Source organism: Ambystoma mexicanum, chromosome 5q (assembly GCF_040938575.1).
Source record: "Ambystoma mexicanum isolate Mex_15411 chromosome 5q, UKY_AmexF1_1, whole genome shotgun sequence".
NCBI classification, from domain to species: Eukaryota; Metazoa; Chordata; class Amphibia; order Caudata; family Ambystomatidae; genus Ambystoma; species Ambystoma mexicanum.
Window position 1 is genome coordinate 802,319,203 of NC_090933.1, and position 19,281 is coordinate 802,338,483.

Sequence of the window (19,281 nt, forward strand, 5' to 3'; positions counted from 1 at the left end):
AGTCCCTTCTCTCTTTCCATGGTGGCCATTAAACAAATAGAGAAAAATGTAAACAAAAAAATGGCCACCATGGAAAGCAGAGAAGGGATTACGTGTAGTCCCATCTTCCTTTCCATGATGGCCTGTCACGGATCAGGAGTGGACACGCTGGGAACAGAAGTGTTCCCAGTGCGTCTGCTCCTGAAATGGACAGAAAAGAAGGGTAGTAGGTTGGAGGGTCGGGGAGGGAATTTTGTGGATGGGGGAGGCGGGAGGCAGACATCACTTACCTCATTCCCTGGTGGAGGAAGGTGGAAACCTCCAGCCACATGGTGGCTCATAGCGGGGGATTACCAGTGGTAATTCCCCCGTTCCAAGCCTCCTCATTGACTGAGTGGCTGCCACACCCCCACGCACCCTCCCCACCATGGACAGAAGGGGAAGGAACATGGTGAAAAGTGCCAAACAGCACTGGAGGTGAGGGATTCCCGGTCGGGTAGTGCCCACAGTGGACCCAATGGCGTTCGTTTTTACAAAGCAGGTGACACCTCACTGGGTACTAATAGGCAGAGAACAATCAGTAGAAGAAAAACTTTGGCCTAGTTAGGTGTGTTTTCCTTCTATTCCCAGAAAACTGGTACTATTGTTGACTATATCCGTTTGAATCTTCAGTCATGGTCTATACTAGTTGATTCACAAGTAGTAGGAATAGTGCAAATAGGTCATGATCAATGAATTACAGCACAGCAATAACACAAATCCTAGTAAATGTGAAAAGACATAGTGACATAGCTATCAAAGGTTTAATCTATCATATTATCAAATCACGAAGTGGAATATATACCACATTTACTGTGCAATTGCCAAAACCACAATACCACCGCCAAGGAAGTGCTGGTGACATGATAAAGAGAGCAAAATCTAAGGGATGTGCCTGTGACACTCAACCACTCCAATTGCCAGATACAGTTAAGGAGGACGCATGTATTAATGCTACTTTGTGATAAAATGCAGGATTTGCATAGCTCACTAGATTCCCAACTACTGCCAGTGGAGTTACTGTCACAGCATTGCCCACAGTGTGGACCACTTTCTAAGTCTCAGGAATAAGTCACTGGAACCCTTAAACTATATTTCCCTTGCATAGAGAATGAAGGAGCACCAAGAAAGTACATACTGCAAAAATGCATGTAAATAGTAGTTCATGTTGATGTTAAGGGTATTTATACTGCGCATTGTTGCCATATGCGTGGTCTCCAGGCACTCAGGAGGATCTGTAATGCAAGGAAGGAGGGTGGGTGGTTACAGTTTGAAAAGAGCAAGACAGTTCTGGTGTGCTGTTGGCGGCTTCAGTTCAGAAACGCCGTTCTATGAGCATAAATGCAATATCCGGAAGTTGGCCACCATGTGCTGTTGTGCAAGATTATGTGTGGTTTGTTTTGTTGTTTCAGTGTTGTGAAGTACGTGTGAATGGTGGTGCTGTAGAGCCATGGTTGTGTTGAGTTCAGAGTTTGAGAGCTGTATGCAGAAGTGTGAGTTTTTAGCATGGATTGTTGGTGAAAGTCCTGTAAAATGGGGCACAATGGGAGCATGATGAACCGATAGATGGATGAATGGTTTAAGTGTGGGTGGTAGGAACATTATAGAGAAAGAGGGATAAGTATCTGTATGGGTAGACAAGCCATGCCAACTGCAGAAAAACATTTCAAAGGAATTCTAGGAATATCATCACCAAAGAGGTGCAGAACTCGCTTTACAATAACCTCCTGGTACTTGTCTGCTGTCCATAGAGAAGACGCCCTCAGTGCGATGAGACCATGTGGCACATTACACCCTCACGCTGCATATGCATAGCATCCTTTACCTCTTCCAAAGCATATTGACTGTTCCTTGGATATGCAAAACACATAATACACGTTGTGCCTGCCCATACGTTCTGCACCATCCCAACAAGATATTTATCAAAGTCACCGTAACAGTTGGTCAATGGTGACAACTGCTGACTTGTCTCCTCTGCCAAGTTAATATATTTGTCAACCTCACCTGCCTGTAGTAGATTGTAATGTGCATTCTCATCACGTGTGCCGTAGTTGTTATCCTTTTCCCAGGACCACCCAGGAGACTTGCCGTTGTGGGCTGGCAGTGACAAAGGGCCTCATTACGACCCAGGCGGAAATCGTGGCGCAAAATGCACCATGGAGCACGGCGGAAAGCTGCCGATAGCGCCATGGGGGTTGGCGGATTTACCGCCCCATTCGGACCTTGGCGGGGCGGTAAATCCCCATTCCCTATTTTACCCTTCCCCATTCCCATTTTTGCCCCATAGGGTATAATGGGAGTGGGGAAGGCGTTAATTACGCCACCGTAAAGTACGGTGGCGTAATTAACAACAAGGTCCCGTAGCGCCATGGATTTCTCCGCCCGGAAAAACCAGGCGGAAAACGCTCCATGGCGCTACGGGAACTCGTAGTAGGGCGGACGGGTCCGCCGCGAATACCGCTGGCGTAAACCCACTCCGCCAGGGTCGTAATGAGGCCCAAACTCTTTAAATGTTTACATTTCTATCCCCCATTAACTGTGATGAAGGCAGTGCCCCAACCCAGCATGAGCAGCACCAAATCCCTTTAAGGACTCCAATCCTGGTGATTTGCTTTAAAGCAAACAGCATTTTGGGAAAATATGACTGACTACATGGTATAATACTTGAAACATGTCTGTGAATATGATTCAGCAAGAAACCCTTCTGAGCATGTATGTAATGCAGATTGGGTTATCTCCTCTGTTCATGTGTCCCAAAACGTACTATAACAGAAACATGCCTGGAAATGATAAGACATGTATACCGATTTGGTGCAATTGTGGTGCACTGGACGTCAGGCTTGGGCTCTTTCTGTATGGAAGCTCCATTGAACATTCAGTCTTGAAAGCCTTCTGCAGGGCTATTCCTGCTTGCGGATGAGATCATCCGAGTACCGGCCTGGGAGCAGATTTTGGGGACTGCTGGGATAGTGTAGCCTGGAGGATTTGATCCTTGGGACAGAACGACTAGCGAGCAAGTCAAACTTTGCCAGAGCACAGCTATGTCTAATTGCGGCCCATTTCCTACCCTGCTCACCCAGCGACGATAAAGCATGGCTTCAAGCTCATGTTGCTCTTCTAGGTAGTGCAATGTTTGCTGAAGTTACTCATTGTCGGCGGACCTTCAGCGAGCAAGGTTCGCGTGGGCTTATCATTCTAGTAGGCACTTATGAATGCCCCTAGTATTACACAGTTTCGGGAGCGGAGAAGTGCGAGGGTTTGTTTTCATGGAACTGTTTGGTGCAACAGTGTTATCTTGTAGTGCTGTATAGAGGTGTACGAGGGTGTGTTCTGATATGGGAGCTTTGGTAGCAATATTATTTTCGTTTAAGTCATTTCGCACATTTAGAAAACCATTCGTGTTTCCTCTTTAAAATCTGTTTGGAAATGATGATGTGCTAAAAATACACGTTTGGGATTGCGATGTAAACGTATGTTGTGTGCCGTAAATGACTTTACAATATTAACAATCTCCACCGCCTTCCATCAGCACGGTTCAGGACATAAAACTCACGATTCTATCATAAAAGCACATCTATGTTTACATCTTATGATACGTTCTGCAGAAACAGTGCACAGAGTGGTGGACCGACCTACAGGGAACTCTGGAACTTTCCTGGTGCGCCTCTAACCCATGGTCCTCTTTTGTGTGAATACTCTAGTTTTCTGCCCCTCTGTCTCTCCTATCTACCCTACCAACTTCCTTCCATCAATCCTCGTGCCTTTGTTTAATTTGATTTCATTACTTAGTAATCCCTAAATAGTAACACATATGCTTGAAATTCTTTATGTGTACCCGTTTTCAATGTGTTCATGTCTTCGAAACCCCAAGTCCTACTTGGATAGGTTGGGCTTGCATGGACGAAGTACATTGGGGCCACTATGAAAATCATATTCAGGGCCACTTCTGTTTCCCAACCTACCCCCTACGGCACACAGAAAAGGTTGCGTGACAATGAGAATTATGGACACAATTTCCTAAGGGATATATTCCCCTGTGCATTTTTTATCGTCTTGTAGAGCCCTCAAAGTGTCATAATGGCGCACTGACAATCAAAGGTGGTTGTCTGTTTACTGGCCTAAAATATTGATTAGGTTTGCATGTGGGTGCATATTTCTCCTTTAGTCCCCTGTTCTTTGCTGAGGGATATCTGCATCATCATAGAGTCCCTTGCCTGTTTTGATTTCCACTGCAGTAGTCATGATTTTAGCTTATTCTCTGAGTGTTGATCATGTTAATTTTCATGACTGTATATATTATCCGAAACATGATTTTAAGCATGTTGATATTGTCCTTTTTTGAGTTCCACAAATGAGAGGATCATTGCAGTGCCTGGGGAAATAGGGGGCTGACTTAAATTGCTAGTATCAATAAACCATACAACATAATTCAGTTGGAAGAAATATATAAATGTAAAGGAAATACTATTTTCTAGCTTATTGTATGCAGATAATATTTATATATAATGCTCTCTCTCTCGCTCTCTTTAACACACACTCTGTCTCTGCACTCTCTCTCTCGCTCTCACTCTCTCTCTTTCTGTTCACTCTGTCTGTGTCTCTGTGGGTGAGAGTTGCTTAGACAGGTGCCAGATAGCTAGAGCCACCCTAGCTGTTGCTGACCGCTGCTCGTCCAGAGGGAATATACAAATATCATGACCAGAGTGCGAAGACATGGCTGTGTTATTTTGCAAAAGTAGCTATTAAAAAAAGGAAATTATTTAATTGTACCAACATTATAAACTGGCACATTTTACTAGGTTAATTTCTAATGAACTCTTCCAGAACATATTTTAGTCACCTTAAGTAGTTTACCCTTGTCTTATAATAAACATCTACATTGTTCTAATAGAAGGTTATCATTCCAAGATAGACATACTGGTCCAGTGCTAATGTACAGTTCTAAAGTACACTTATCAGATGGAGCAAAATGGCAAATGACAGCAGCAACGAGTCATGTCTGCTTGGCTTAGAGTCAAAGTGCATTTTGGGAACATAAGAATGTCACATTACATTATATTTGATATGATATATGATATGGCATTTATAACGCGCCAAATCAAAAGTGTGTCAAGGCACGACGAGGCAAGGGGGGGACAAAGGGAAGACAGACAACGATCTTACTAGGCCAGGTGTCATTCAGATCACGCAAGTGCATGGGAAGGGGTAAAGGGAAAAGTGCGTGAGGGAAGGGAGAGATGAAGTGCAGTACATGGGATAGTATAATAAATAAGATAAATCAAAGCGGCCAGCTGGTGGCAAGTGCAAGTTAAGTGCAGACATAGGTGCTGGTAGGGGGACTGTAGGGATACAGAAAACAGTCCCCAGGTGCAGGGTTTGCCAGGGAGGCAGTGCAGGTGTGCAACTGGCGAGGCCTGGGCCCAAGATCAGAAAGGGGGGGCCAGGTAACCAGTGCATTTTGACAAATGTATCTGAGATAAGAGAGTTGTATACTTGAATGATTAGGTCTGGTGTACATTACATGTTTTACCACACATATACAATGTATATTGATTCAGACAAGCCTAGTGTTTGGATTCGGAGATGGAATGACTGAGAAAGCAAATACATTCAATTCAATTCAACTTCAAATGTCCATAAAAGCAATGCAAAGCTAACAAAACAGAAACGCAATAAAGCAGACTAAGCATCACAATTTTGATTTCAAAGATCAAAGCCTACATTTTCAGATCCTCGTAAAAGCAGTTCATTAGTTTGTGTCAGAACCAATGCACTTATTTTTAAAGCTTTCAACATCATCTTTTCCACACATCAACAGACTAATACTGTATTACACATGGTTAGAAACATCAAAGCAGGACCACTCTGCCTAAAGTGCATCACACGAAATAATGATAAAAGTGCCCAGCTTTGAAGAGACTTGTATCTTGGGCAAACTAGCATAACATGCATTATATTTTTTGTAACATCTAGTTGACAAATGCATTTACCATCATCAGTAGAAGTAGCATCTTTGAATGCCTCTAATGGAAGTGGGTCAGATCTAAACATTGTGATCAATGAGCGAGGATAGAGATACCTAATCCATGTTAAATTAGAGTCCACGGAAATTGGCAAATCAATAGGTACGTATGTTTGGACCCTGGGCTTCCCCATCTCTCCATCTTCCGTTAAGGAGTTTTGATAACCAAAAACGTGTCCTCAAAAGATACTTCCAATTTGTCCCTATATGATTAGAATAACAGAACCATGATTCAAGACACATACTTGATCTATTCTTGGCATAGGCCACCAACAAAACCTTTAGGTCGGTAGGCAGCCAACAGCTTAAATCATCCATATAAAGCACTGCATCATTAGGGACTTGCTGCTTATGTAATCCAGGGAATATGTAACTGCGAGTTAAGCATGAAGAGGATAGGTGGGGGCTTACTGAAGTACCCAAAGTACCCTGCACAGGAAATACTACTCCATGCTAACCAGTGGCTGACCGTTGCTATAGTCCAATACACCCTGCGTAGGCTGCCATTTATGGAGGTTGGATGTTGCCATATAGGCCAACATGCCTCAATCAACACGTTCCCAGATTTACAAGCAAGATGAAACATGACATCATTAGAATGACTTATCCACACTGCCTGATTTTTCACATGGCTAACTGACCAAGGGAACTTGAAAAAATAATAATAATAATAGTAGACCCATTCTATTTCTCTAGTTTACAGATTACCTGTAATTCAGTGTCTTTCTAATCCAGAGTGCCATCACATTAGATGTTCATATATTTATCAACAAATATCTTTCATCCATAAATGATGCATACATGTCCATCAGTGTCTGTGGGGCTTTTATAGTTGGTGCAAGTAGCACTACATTGTCTGAGTACAGTAAAAAAGGATAGTGACATCCAGAACAAATAATGAGGTCTTAACCTCCATTCAATTTACCCTTGAGATCATTAATGTAAAGATCAAATAGAAGCAATGCCAGGACACAGCCCTGCCACTACCTACTCATACATTCAAAAGGGTGGGGCATTTTTCCATCAGTACAAAATCTTATGGACGCTTATAGGTCCAAATGCAGTACATTCTGTTGACTAAATATGTTCTGGGGTAAACCTTTATTTAAAATGTTGCCCACAACAGACCCCTGTTTATGCAGAGAAACGCACTAAACATGATCGTAAATGTCCAAAATATAAGAACCTAATGACCAGCAATTTCTTTGCTTCTTAGCAGCAGCAAGTTAAGGGATTGTTCAGTGGTCCCTAATCCTTCATTGATACCAAATTATATATCAAATATTGGATAATAGGTCTTGGAACAGGTTATAATTCGGGAGAGTAGAGATTTCCCAAACATGATGTTGGCTCCATCCAACTGTGAGATAGGGTGATAACCTTGGTCGCCCTTCTTGATAATAGCCACTACCATAAAGAAGTTCCAGCTAGTGGGGATAAGCAGATCCCTTGTAGCAGCATTAAACAGGTGGAATAAATAGGTGCCCAAAATATGGGTCCGATAAGTATAGATTCATGGGGTAGAGGTCTGGGCCTGAATTCTTGTGGCTTGGAGTACTTTTCAGAGCTGTGATTTTCTTGGTGTGGTCACATGTTAAAGTAGGTGTATACTTATTGCTCATTGTGATCATGTCTGTTTGAGTGATCCAGCTACTGCTCCGACCATCATTCTACCACTATTTAAGGACGAACATGTTTAGTCCAGTCCTGCTCCTGAATGTAACTGTTCAGACGCTTTACTGTGTTAGGATCTGATTTACTTTCTGACACAAATCTCCAAAATGTGGTGTAGTCCTTTACACTGAGAACCCAGTACAGAGTATCCCAAGCCTCATCCGTTAGGCACTGTTCCCTGTCCCAACAGCGCTTTTAAATTCCTCATGCCTTATCACAATCTCATCAGGATTACTAAAGTGCATGTTAAGGGATTTTAAAAGCGCCTTTTTTGTGACACTGCAGTCAAAGTCAAACAAATAATGAGTACTAGGTTCACTGTGCAATGTGAGGGGTCAGAAATGAGAGGTGGACAACTTTGTGAATACTTTTCAAAATATACCATTTTATTAACCTCAAAAGGGTTTGATAAATGCCTCACTATCCCTAACCTAATGAGGATTTCCCTACCTATAAAATGAGCTAATGAAAACACTCAAACAAAAGGATTCTTTTCCTCACATGGTACATACAATACATTCTACAAGGTAATGCATAGCAGCTTAAACATGACAAAATGAAGTTTTCTGCAAGACCTGGTAATTGTTCCTCCTTTGTAGTCTGAGTGAATTCCCTCCCCCGATTTAATCAGGATTTCAATCAACAGTTTAAAAGAATAAGGAAATCTGGTATTATAACAACGTTCAAATAAAGTTCCTCTTCTGCCAGTAATTCTTCCATTTAGGATTAACCAATAATTTAAAATGTGTACTGGTGTTAGAAAGTTCCACACAACTACTTCATGGCAACAAACAAGGTGAACTTTCACAGTGCTTCTGTCAGGATTATTCTGCAACAAGTCACAATACACTCTCATAAGAAATTACTTCATTGCACAAAAGGGTGTACTTCCAACGTGCATTTATGACAACAAAATTAATTTTGTTAGGATGATTCTGCAACAGTTCATGATGCACTCTCATCAATAATGTTGATTAGTCAAGATAATTCCACAACAATTAATCATGAGCTTTGATAGTCTTACCAAGTCTCCAACACTTTTAATAATACCACAGTAATTTAATTATTTCCGCCTGTTCACTCACCTGCCAGTCCTATACTACAAGATCCCTTGCCCTGGTGTACTCTCCTACCAGGGCAGTTTGAAACTACTACTAGCACTACTACAAGTACTTCTGTGGTACAGTTCTGCTTCATAAAACTTATAATAAAATCTTTGGTTTTCCACAACCTCAGTGTTAACTACTTCTTCTGGGAAAACATGAGACACCTTGGTGCTGTTTGTTCCACACTTATGATTGCCACATGCAATGCAGGTTATGTTTTGCTCACCCTGAACATCTTCTGTTAGAAAGGATGCCTTCCTGCCACACATGTTCTCCCACTCTGATTTTAACTAAGTGCTGATACTGGGTTTCTCCCACCCCTACTCTTACTTGACTTAGCCAATGCTTATTCAGGTCAGTCTTTTCTAGTGTCTCTTCTCCTCTTTTACAATAGGGTCCTTACACAGCTGGTTGCTTAACTGCCACCTTTTGACTTTAGCAATATGGGTTCTCTTCAACTGTATTCATTATAGCCATCTTTTGGCTTTGGCAATAGTTGTTTGCTTTGGGTTTTAATAATAGTGTCCTTGAGTGTTGTTGGCAATTATTCTGATCTTTAAATACACAGTAACTCTACCACTTTCTCCCCTTCGTATCAGCTTGATATCCAGAATCAATATCTTTCAGCTGTGCACCAGTTCTATACACATTTTATTCACTTTCTGTCACTTTGCTTCTTTCTCATTAGTTCAGTATTAAAAATAGCTGCATTCGGGGGGGGTGTGGCCAAGCAGCCATGGAGGAGGCTGCGATTCCTTGGAGCTCCTTGATCCGACTTATTGATCCGAAGCGAGCGCATGTGTTGACGGCTGATTCCAGCAGAAAAAAGATATTGGGCCTCATTAGGACCCAGGCGGTAAGGGGTTTACGGCGGCGTAAACAGCGCCGACCCTTACCGCCTGATTCCGAGGTCCCTTAGCGCCATGGAGGTTTTAACACCTGCTTTTAGCAGGTGTTAAAATCCATGGCGCTAAGGGACCTTGTTGTTAATTACGCCACCGTAATTTACGGTGGCGTAATTAACGCCTTCCCCACTCCCATTATGCTCTATGGGGCAAAAATGGGAATGGGGAAGGGAAAATGGGAAATGGGGATTTACCGCCCCACTCACCTCGGAATGGGGAGGTAAGTCCGCCAACCACCATGGCGGTAACTTACCAACTGGGTCGTAATAAGGCCCATTGTATCTGCGTGAATACCTCAGGCAGCAGATGAGCGTATCGGCGGGAGAAGGTGGACACAGCAGCGTGAGTAAGGCTACTTTGTGTTCTGATCCCGGAGCGGCATAATTGATACTAAGATGGTGGTGCGCCAACACAAAGAGACCCTCGGCGGCACTTGAAATCGGGTGCCAGACGGGTAGTGAATGGGCTGCAGGCGTGCAGCAGCTGATGGAACAGTGAGCGGCCGACTACCTGAGAGAAGCTCAAGAATAGCCCGGGCTGATGAGGGGGCGTATGCAGTGTCGGGCCACCTGGCCATGAGATAGGCGGCACTTCCTCGGCGCTCCCACTGAACTGGGACAATGCACACACAGAACGGACAAGAGGAATGACAATGTAGCCACAATAGGTTGGAAGCAACGGGCACGCAGGGATTACATCCCAGGAGGAGTGGAAGAGCAACTGCTGTCTATTACGTGGCATGAGAACCATGTGTATTCAGTGTTTGTAATGTGCGTGCACACCATTTTGAAAAATCGAATTTAAGTACAAAAAAGCCATTATAGAAAGAGGAGTGGTAGTATTGCGCCCCAATTAAACAAAACAATCAGATCTGAATTCAAACAGCAGTCATAGAAAGGGCACTGTTTATCATATATCTTTTATGATCTATTTGTATCCTATCAAGATGCAACATTACACATTTTCGAATACATTTCCAGGCCAGATTATTTATAAAATGTTCATAATAAGGGTGCAGCTTTTTTCCAGATTGAATTTGACACATATTTTATTTCCATTTGTTTACAGATAAAAGGGTAAATGTTTGATAGCTCGAATTTGGCACCCATATGCATGTCAGTGTTTTATTAAAAATACATATATTGCATAATCAGAGTGTAATTATTGGAGAATCACATTTCAGTAATCTTACCGACAATACAAAGAGGATTATTTGCCATATATCTACTCTCTTCCCAAATTTCTGCCATCTTATAGTGAACGTCAATTGTAAATTCATTGAACACTATTACAGTCCAATTTATTTAAAAATTGCTATGCTCTGGATGCAATCTTATTCTATATCTATATACTCTTTTAAATGAAAGGCGCTCTAGCACCAGATAGTAAATAATTTCTATGTGCACCTTAATTCCATGATTGTTGCATAGCTGATATAATACATTGAAAGGTGTGACTATAATCGATTTTATGAACATATTTTATAAACATTTAATAAAATGATTATATAAAGATGTTATAAACATTTGTGCAGATTCATCAAACAGCACTAAAGTTATAAGCCATCTAAAAATATTAGGAACCCCACTCTAATTTTGCACCCTCATGACAAAATCCCATCAGACTTCTCAAAAACATTCAAAGTTGGGTCTAAAATATTTTTGCAAACGTTTGTGCTGATTCGTCAAACAGCACCAAATTAATAAGCCATTCAATCATTTTAGGACCCTACCTGTTGCTCCCTCATAACAAAACAGTACCAAACTTCATAGTTGGGTATAACATATCAACAAATTGCATGCACTTTCATTGAATAGTGGCAAAATTATAAGCCAACCAAAAACTGCTGTTCATTGACCCTGTAATGCAGAAATATACATTGATGTCCTCAAACTTTTGTCAAGTTCGCGAACATCACAGGAATGCCCCAAACATCTGAAATGTTTGCAGACATCGGAGATGAAAAAACACTACCGATTTCTGGCTTTTTATGGGCATGTCCTATCCCATCCTCATCACCCTTCACCTCCCCAGAGATTGTTTCATTTTTTTGACAAGTGTAATGCTGTGTTTTTTAGTATGTTTTTACCACAATGTCTGCAGAATACAGGCACAGTTTGTGAATCCAATATGGCGTCTGTTTCAAAGGTTTTAACGCACTTCATGTTTTTGTTCACGTATGATGTCCGCAAATGCCACGTGACTTTCTGATTGGTTCAGAGGTGTCCGCAGACACCGAATCAGGACGGAATACACAGATATCCGCATATATTGCCATGTTATTTTACTTACATTTTGGGCATTTAAAAACAATCTACTAGATGGATTAACACCAAATTTGCAAAAACACACTTTGGGACCCCACTGTAACTACCCCCCTTGACGAAACCAAAGGAAACTTTGCAAAATAATTTATCTGACCATATACCTTTTTTGCAAAGTTTCGTGCAAATACATCGAACAGCCTCAATGCTAGTAGCTGCCCAAAAACTGCTCTTCCTATGGGTTGATCAATTTAACCATCACTATAGGGCCCCTAACGCAGGCACTGTAATATCTGATCAGTAGTACCCTGCCATATTTTAATGAATTGAGAAGAAGGCCTTGCTTGAGAAGCAACACTGCGTGGCGATGTGCTCATCTGGGGCCATGTGAATCTGTCATGGTACCATTGAAAGAGGTTTCATACATTTTGAGAAACAATTTTAAAATGACAATGAAACATTTCCTGTAGCATTGAGAAAATGGTTTTGTTTTTCTTGAGGGGCAATGTGAATGTGAACATATGAAGATAATTTGACACGAGAAAGTACTAACTGGGACAGTGTTAAACTGCCACCACAGTTTTCCAACAAACAATCTGGATAGATCATTCTCACTTTCTGGAGGGGAATAATCTGTGTCATGCAATTATGTGTGACTGGTACAGTGTCAACGGCCCTGGCACTGCTGAAACGTGCACATTGTTTTGTACTCATTGTGACACCTTCACTGTACAATTGAATGTGGGGAATGAGAAACTGGGATCCCTGTGGCAGTGTGATACTGGGATGTCAATTATTCAGGGGGCAATATGGTGGCAAGAGAATGTTCTTCATTAGTGCAATGTAAAACTGGATTTGGAATGGGGAATCAGACCGGCTGCGAACATAACTGGACTTCTGCTGTATTTGAGAGCAAATAGATTAGCACCAGAAGTATCATAATCATCGAAACATCCTAAAAGGTTCGAGCAACACCTTACAATAGTGGTCTTCAAACTGTTGGTCTGGCCCTCCGAGGGCAACCCGAAGGATTTCCAGGGAGCAGGGGGTTGGAGCTCTTCCGAATGGGGAGTATGGTGTCTGCCGAGCAACAATATTTGTACTCAAGGGGGGGTGCTCGGCAACAATAGGTTTACTCAAGAAAGGGGGCTCATCACTAAACAAAATTGAATACCACTGCCGTACAACTATTTGACAGTAAGCTGCCAAATGGTGGCAGCGCCCAGCATAATATCTGTTATCTGGGCTGTATTCTATTTGCTGGTTGTTCTAGTTATATGTGTTTTGAGCCAGCAGATAAACCATATGCCCGTTCACCTGGTGCAGTATTTAAGGCTGATGAGATTGCATCTCCAGCCCCATATTTAAAAATTGGTCACATTTCAAATGTTATACAATGTAATACTGTCATGTTTGTCCAGGTGGCTCGGTGAAAGCTTTGCAAGGCTGCTTTATTGGTGTAGTACAATTATTCTTGTATGTATCTACTCTTGGAATCTGGCACGCAATTCATAAGGGTCACGTATGTGATTTTCTGCTGTATAGAAACGTACATCTTCACAACAGTCTGTAAATCGGGTGTATCCAATAGCTTTGCCAAATGATATAATACATGCATTTGGCCCTCTTCTTCAAAGTGTTCTTAGGGAGAGAACCCCCATAAATGGCCCTGAGGACCTCTTCCTGTATACCTGTGCTTCCACTTACCATCGTTAGTGGCACTGTGCAATTCAGGGTGGCTATTTATGCCCACCTATTTGAAAGTCCACCAGATGCCGCCATGTCTAAAACATTATCATTTTGGGAGTGTTTAACTGCTACTGAAAGAGCCTTGCAAAAGGCACCCTTTGAGTGGAAGTCACGCGCGCTATAAAATACTTTGGTGATAAAACTAAGTAACACTCAAAATTAACCCAACTTCCAGAAATACCTGTCCTATTACATATTCTGAACTGGGGCATTTTACTTTGCTGTTCTCCATGCCCCTTCCCTTGCACTGCACCGACCTGACTCTTTCCAAAGCCTGTGTAAGATGAATTTCCCTCCTTCCATCCCTTTTCCCTGGAGTCACTACAACATGGCTGTTCCCGTGGCTCTGAACCTAACAGAAGACTAGTAAATACATCTAATATCTATGTAGTTTAAGGGAAAATAGCCTTCTTATCCGAACTATTTGCAAAGCACACATTCTTGAAGCCTAGACTCCTTCAGAGCAGCCTCCTTAGTGAGACTGTGTACCCTCCAAAATGGCTACCAGCCTGAGAATAGGCATGTATGGCTTCAGACATCTCCTCTGCAGGGAAACTAACAGCCACTGACGTGAGGAAGATGTGTGCGCCAAGCACATGAGGCACGCATGGGCCAGATAGGCCAAGAAACAGTATGAAGCAGGTTGGGGCTTGTGGGGAGGGGGTGGGGGGAGTTGCCAAACTATGCAAACCTATGAAGAGCTAACTGTCCATTAAAGTACCATTTAAAAAAAATAAAAACAATAATAGTTAATCTTAAAATAGAAAGAAGAATTCCATTCATTCAAAATGTCTATAAAATGCAATGCAGTAAAGGTCCACAACAGAAATGGATGTAAGCAAATAGGAGAATTATTTATAAAACAAAACCTGGTAGCATCTATTACTTGGCCGCCAGCCATCTCCCTTTCTGACCTCCTACTCACTCCTCCTTCCGCTCACTAACTGTTAACCTCTGCTGTTCTACTTGCATAAACCGCCTGCCTTTAGTACCGCATTTTGAAACCTAGGACTTGTCTCCCTCTTTAGGATTCTCAAATGTAGGTGTCTTTTAAATTGCTTGTATCTGTACCACCACTAAAATTGCATTGTGAAACCTAGGCAATTTCTACCTCTTTAGGATTCTCAAATTTAGGTGGCTTTTAAATTGCGTGTATCTGTACCACCACTAACATTGCATTGTGAAACCTAGGCCTTTTCTCCCTCTTTAGGATTCTCAAATTTAGGTGGCTTTTTGCTTGTATCTGTACCACCACTAAAATTACATTGTGAAACCTAGGCCTTTTCTCCCTCTTTAGGATTCTCAAATTTAGGTATGTCTTCTTTCCTGTCTTAGAATGTCCTGTGCTCACCTCCTGAGTGCCATCGCCTTGTCCCACACTCCTACGCACTTGCCTCTCGCTGTCTTGTCTTTCTACCCCTGGGACCCCTTCCTCTCCCACCTACTCTATGGTGCTCTCTGTCTCCCCTATCTTTTCAAACTGTTTCTCTATTGACTATCATGCTTTCCTCACTAAGTCTGTTAGGAAGAAGTTTAAAAAGGACATCCTGGTCTCCAACCCAGGCCTCCCTATCGCCGACACCTACATCAGTGCCTCCTCCAAGGAAACTCTCACTGACATCCTCTTTGTCGTTCCTTCACCAGATCTATGGAACCCGCATATGGTCTCTGTTCTCTCTCCTTTCTCCTCTTCTCCCATTAAAGGTGGTACCCATTTGGACGCCCTCCTGGCCTCCTTCCTATCCTCTAAGGTCATCATTAATGTCTACTCTAATGGGACCGTCTTGGTCCAAGGCCCTCAGGCCAACCTTCATCTCTTTGATAGACGCTTTCCGCGCCTCATCAACTTATTTTCTTCACCTGCTGTCCCCTCTCCCCTTTCTTTGGCTACATTGCCTTCCCCCTCCCTCTCTGCCCCCTCTCGGGCGCTTTCTACACTTCCACAGGGCGTACCTCTGATCTGTACCCCTCCCCGGAAGTCCTTCAAGGAGGGCAACCTTCTCCACATTGCCACTCTTAACTCCTGCTCCGCTGTCAAACACTCCTCTGATATCTTCCGCCTTCTTGAAGAACTTGAGCTCGATGTCCTCGGTCTCACTGAGACATGGTTTACGGCCAGCTCTGCCACCAGCTTTGACACGCTCCTACCTGATGGCTACAAGATCCTCTCCACGGCCAGGCGCAACCGCTCTGGTGGGGGCATAGCCCTTATCTTCCCTGAGTGGATTCCTGCCTCTGTCATCCCTACGCAGGCATACTCCTCTTTTGAAGGCCTTGTCTGCAGGCTCTCTCTCTCGCCTAGCCATTCCCTTAATGTGGCTACTATTTATCGGCCACCTGGTCAGGTTTCTTTGTTCCTCTCTGAGTGGGCGGACCTCTCCTCCTCACTCCTGGCCTCAGCCACTCAACTCCTCCTTCTTGGAGACTTCAACATCAACCTGGATGCCTCCTGTCCCCCCTCTGAACTCTTTCGCGACCTCTGTGACTCTCTCTCTCACTCACCAGTCTCCCCTCTGGCCTGACTCAGTCTGCAGGGCACACTCTCGATGTTCTGATCTCTTCAGACCTTCCCCTCTCTTTCCCTCTCTCCACTCCTCTCTCCTGGAGGGAGTGACCACTTTCTCCTATCCTCCCACCTCACCCTCCCTACCCCGCAGGCCAAGCCACCTTTGTCACAGCCACCCACCTTCTCGGTCATCCGACCCATGAAGCGCGTATCAGTTGAGGCTTTCGCTGCCACCTTCTCAGCCCCCCCCCGGCTGACTCTCACCCTGACACAGCCCTCTCCACGCTCCACTCTTCTATATCTGATACTCTGGATATCCTTGCCCCTGTCATGAGAATCCACCTGAAGCCCAAAGTCAAGTGTAACTCCTGATATGACTCAGACCTCGTCACCCTAAAATGCAAGTGTAGGGTTGCCGAGAGGAAATGGCGTGCTTCAAGTCCATCCTCTGACAAACTGGCCTGCCGCCTGCTGCAAAGGCAATACCAGCTCTCTGTCCTCAAAAAGAAGAGAGCTCATAACCAAGCCCGCGTCTCTGTGGCATCTAACAACTCAGCTGAACTCTTTAAAATCTGCAAGGAACTGGCCAATCCTACCGCAGTCTCTACCTCTCCTGTCCCTTCCCATGCCCTCGGCAAGACACTGGCTTCTCACTTCATTTCAAAAACTCAGGGCATCCTGTCCTCACTCTCCTCCTCTTGTCCCCCACCCGCTATTCCCTGCTCTTCCTCTGGCCCTTCTGCAGCCACCCTTCCTCCCTCCTTCTCTGCCTTTCCTCTTTTCTCTCCAGACAAGGTTTCTAGACAAGTCCGATCTATGAAAGTCTCATCGAAACAGGTTCACCCCTGTTCCTCCAAAACTATCAAGGACCACATTGACTCCCTGGCTCCTGCCCTGGCGGATTTCTGCAATCACTCCTTCGCTACTGGAGTCTTCCCTTCCCCCTTGAAGCACTCCCTTGTGCACCCTCTTCTTAAGAAACCCTCTGCTGACCCCTCCTGCCCCGCTAACTATCGCCCAATCTCCATCACTCCCTTCCTGGGCAAGCTCCTGGAGAAATTGGCCATCTCCCAGCTCAATCTCCACACTGAATCTGTTGATTGTCTTCATGACCATCGGTCTGGCTTCAGAGCTGCCAGAAGCACTGAAACTGCTCTCCTGAACATCTGTGAAGACCTGCTCACCAACCTCGACTCTAACACCCTGTGCTTTCTTATCTTGCTTGATCTCTCTTCTACCTTTGATACTGTCAACTATGCCATCCTGCTCAACCGTCTCCGTGATAACCTGGGTATCACTGGTCAGGCTCTGGCGTGGCTGACTTCTTTCCTCTCCGACCAACCCTCCCAGGTCTAACTTGAGTCCTTCCTCTCCGACATCTTTTTCTCTGTCTGTGGTGTCCCCCAGGGATCTAACCTCTCTCCCTGGCTGTTCAACCAATACCTGGCACTCCTTGCCCACCACATCGCCGCTCTCTGTCCCAACTTTTAGTGCTATGCGGATGATACCCAGCTCAATTTCAGGCTACCCTCAGCCTCCTCCTCCTCCTCTCCTTCCTTCATCTCTGACTGTCTGTCTGCACCCCAGTAATGGTGTGCCACCAACGACCTCTGCCTTAATACCAGTAAGACTGAGATTCTACTCATCGGCACACCCACTCCCTCCTTCCCTGCAGCTCTCTGGCCGGCCTCTCTTGGCCCTTCTCCCACTCCCACCTGCAAGGCTAAAAACCTTGGGGTCATCTTCGACTCTGCACTCTCCTTCTCCCATCACATCTCTGACGTCTCTAAGAAGTCACACTACCAGCTGCACCTCCTTAGGGGTATTCTTCCTTTCCTCTCCTTCCCCCAGACACTCACTGTCTCCAGCGCCCTGGTCCTCTCTAATCTGGACTACTGTAACAACCTCTATCTAAATCTGCCCGCCTCCACTCTATGCCCTCTGCAACTTATCCAGAACAGGACTGCGAGACTTGTCCTTGGCCTCAAGCCCAGGGATTGTATCTCTCCAGGACTGAAATCTCTGCACTGGCTCCCAATGGCTGCGAGGATTAAGTTCAGAACCCTCTGCATTGTACACAAGGCCTTCTGGGGTCTCGGGCCGTAATACCTTCAACTCTCTCTTCCTAAATATCTTCCTTCTCGAGCTCTTCGCTCATCTGCCTCCAACTCCCTCAGGGTCAGTCGCTTCTCCAAGCAATGAGTTGGTGGCAGATCACTCTCTTCGGCAGGGTCCTCTTTCTGGAACACCCTTCCTGCCTCCCTGAAACTCGAGGAGAACCATCTCTGGTTCCGGAAACACGTCAAAACCTTCCTCTTTGCTTCTGCTTTCTCTCCTCCCCTCCCCTGCTGAATTCCTGACTGAAATTGCACTGGTTACCTGGCCACCCTTTCTGATCTCTGGCCCCGTCAATTGCCCAACTGCACTGCCTCCCTGGCAACGCCTGCACCTGGGGGCCGTTTTTCTGTATTCCTGCAGTCCCCCTACCAGCACTTATGTCAGCACTTCTTTGCACTTGCCACTAGCTGGCTGTTTTATTTGTCTTATTTATCTTATTTATTCCACTTTCCCATGTACTGCACTTTCCCCTCTCCCTTCCCCCGCACACTTTTCCTTTCCCCCCTACCCCTGCACTTGCACGATCTGAATGACATCTGGCATAGTAGGATCGTTGTCTGTCCTCCCTTTGCCCCCCCCCTTGCCTCGTCGTGCCTTGCAACACTTGTGTATAGGCACGTTATAAATGCCATATCATATCATATCATACTTGTGATAGCTACTACTAGCTGAAATGGAACAAGACAGGCCTCTCAGTCAACTTCAATGCTTACCATTGCTGACATCCTTCTGTGGCACTAGAGGATGAGCATAATATAAAGCCTCTGGTCTTGACATAAAACCTGCCCTAGCTGAGTAATATTTCCATAGCACATGTGTCCTCTATATCACAGGGCGATTTCTGAATACAGAAGATGAATGTTCTTGACGTCTGTAAAGCAGTCTGTTCCTAATTTACTCGAATGACACTGAAACGTAT

At 44.3% G+C, this 19,281-nt stretch overlaps 1 protein-coding gene across 5 annotated transcripts in view; it reads left to right on the forward strand.

Annotated features, from left to right (window-relative positions):
- RALYL (RALY RNA binding protein like) overlaps nucleotides 1-19,281 on the forward strand; it is a 2,307,036-nt gene that overhangs the window by 438,686 nt on the left and 1,849,069 nt on the right. The gene's annotated exons all lie outside the window — the stretch shown is intronic.